Below are 2962 nucleotides of genomic sequence, written 5' to 3'. Positions count from 1 at the left end.
TTTGTTAAACAGGGTTCCAAATAAAAGAAACAAAATAGTCCCATATGAAGTTTGGTTCAAGAAAAAGCCGAATTTGAGTTACTTTCGGGTTTGGGGATGTTGGGCAGTTGTAAAACTTACTGAGCCCAAAAAGAAAAATTTGGGAGAACGTGGAATTGATTTCATATTCATTGGATATGCTAAACATTCCAAGGCATATAGGTTTTATGTAATAGAACTTAATGATTCGGTTTCAATTAACACTGTTATCGAATCGCGGGACATAATTTTTGATGAGATGAGGTTTTCATCGATTCAAAGGCCTAAGGATCCGACTCTTGATGCTAATAAAGAGCAAAATTCAGAATGTCAAGATGGTGTTATCGTGCAAGAACCACAAGATATTCGCAGAAGCAAATGAAGTCAAGTTGCGAAAAATTTTGGATCCGACTTCCAACTGTACTTGGTGGAGGGTTCAAGGGATGAAATTAATCTTCAATACCCTTATTTCTATAGTATTGAAGATGATTCTAAGACTTATCAAGAGGCCATGGAGTCTCGTGATAGTGCCTTTTGGAAGGAAGCAATTGATGATGAAATGTCATCAATTCTTGGGAACAATACATGGGTGTTGTCTGATTTGCCTCCGGGTTCTAAACCTCTTGGTTGCAAATGGATTTTCAAAAAGAAAATGAATGTTAATGGGACTATTGACAAATTCAAAGCCCAATTAGTCATTCAAGGTTTTAGACAAAAACCCGGTATTGACTATTTTGATACGTATGCTCTAGTTGCATGTATTGCTACTATTAGATTGTTGGTTACCTTGGAAAGTATCCACAATCTGGTTATTCACCAAATGGATGTGAAAACAGCCTTTTTAAATGGTGATCTTGCTGAGGAAGTTTACATGAAACAAACAGAAGGTTTCATTATGCCTGGTACAGAGCATATGGTTTGTAAACTTGTCAAATCTTTGTATGGGCTGAAACAAGCGCCTAAACAATGGCATCAAAATTTTGATGAGGTGATTTTGTCTTTTGGTTTCAAAACAAACCAATGTGACAAATGTGTTTATAATATATTTGATGATGCTACTAGTCTTGGAGTGATCATTTGCTTATATGTAGATGACATGTTGATTTTTGGTACCGACCAAAATCAAGTGGATGAAACAAAGAAATTGTTGTCATCCAAGTTCTCCATGAAAGATTTAGGAGAGGCTGATGTAATTCTTGGTATAAGAATTAAGAGGATGAAAAAGGATTGGTAATGACTTAAAGTCATTATATTGAGAACATTCTCAAGCGGTTTAATTTTACCGAGTGTTCTCCTGTAAGTACTCCTATGGACCCAAGTGTGAAATTAATGCCAAATAATGGTATTCCCATTTCACAGTTGGAATACTCTAAGGCTATTGGTAGCTTGATGTATGCCATGACAAGTACCAGACCAGATATTGCATTTGCTATGGGTAAGTTGAGCAGGTACACTAGCAATCCTAGTGCTCAACATTGGAAAGCAGTGAATAGAGTGTTTAAGTATCTCAAGGGAACCATGAATTATGGTTTGAGTTACTTGGGGAGTCCATCGATTTTAGAAGGTCATTCAGATTCAAGTTGGATTACCAACATGGAGGACCATTCCTCAGCTTCTGGTTGGGTATTCTTGCTTGGGGGAGGTGCTATTTGTTGGGCTTCCAAGAAGCAGTCTTGCATTACAAACTCGACAATGGAATCTGAGTTTGTTGCGTTAGCAGCTGCGGGATAAAGAAGCAGAGTGGCTAAGGAATTTGGTCTATGAGATTCCTTTGTGGTCTAAACCGATAGCACCTATTTCTATCCTTTGTGATAGTACTGCCACTTTGGCTAAGGCTTATAGCCAGGTTTATAATGGCAAGTCTAGACACCTAGGTGTTAGACATAGTATGATTAGAGAACTAATCACAAATGGTGTGATTTCGGTTGAGTTAAATCGCAACAAAATTTGGCAAATCACTTGACTAAAGGCTTGACAAGAGACTTAGTGCACAAGTCTGTAATTGGGATGGGATTAAAGTCCATTTAATTCTATAATGATGAGACACCCAATTCCCTCCTAATACAATGTTAGGAGTTGAATTCAATGTGGAAAGCTCATACTTCTAGATTGGAACACATGAAGTATTCATCCTAGGTATGTGTTCGGTTCTGCAAGTTAGCCAGGTTGAATTTTAACTTCTTAATAATTCCTTTGATAAATGTATGTGCAGATACATGGAAAGGAGTTACCTACATGATTGTGAAGTGTAGCCGCATTTCAAGAGGTTGTAGACTTGACCTTGATACGATCATGAGAGGATTGGGACACGTGAATTCATAATAGTGTCAAGTTGTATTTTTCTAGAAATTCAATAAACTAGTATGCATTTCACCATCTGGTATTCAAATGGGTTGATGGGTTCAATTATTAGAACACCCTGATTTTCGAGTATTTGCAAGTGTATGATACTAAGTGGAAATTAAATCGTTTTGATATTTTCATTACGTACTAGTTTGGTTTATTGTTGATAAGGTTATGTTTGTTCAAGGGTTACACTAAAATGGGGGAGGATTGTTGGTGATTTTAGTGTCACCATGTCATTTTAAGTAACTATAAATAACATGTGAGCTAAGGGGCTTCATAATTTGTACTCTAATATATGTATGGAGTAGTGTGGAGTGGATGCATGTATAATATCGAATTAGAAGCCGATTCGACGACTAGTCGGGGGTTTGGGGCAGCGCCCCACCTCACTGAATTTTTCATGTGGGAACATAATGGAAAACTCAATTTCTTGAAGGTGATTATGGTAAAAGTAACGAAAATCGTTAGTTTTGGTAACCCTAATCCGGATTAATTTTACTTGCTTCCAATGCAACTAATGACGGCCCAACCCTAATGAAACCCTAATTTTGTTTAATATATAAATGACTTTTTTTTATACAGAAGGGGTTACGTTCTT

At 36.9% G+C, this 2962-nt stretch overlaps 1 pseudogene; it reads left to right on the top strand.

Annotated features, from left to right (window-relative positions):
* Positions 1-1326: 1326 nt before the first annotated feature.
* LOC145095509 (secreted RxLR effector protein 161 pseudogene) lies at positions 1327-1749 on the top strand (annotated as a pseudogene).
* The last annotated feature ends 1213 nt before the right edge of the window (positions 1750-2962 follow it).

The sequence above is a fragment of the Lactuca serriola genome, chromosome 3 (assembly GCF_051521515.1).
Source record: "Lactuca serriola cultivar US96UC23 chromosome 3, Lser_US96UC23_V15, whole genome shotgun sequence".
NCBI lineage: Eukaryota > Viridiplantae > Streptophyta > Magnoliopsida > Asterales > Asteraceae > Lactuca > Lactuca serriola.
This window is presented reverse-complemented; position numbering and strand designations above follow the sequence as displayed.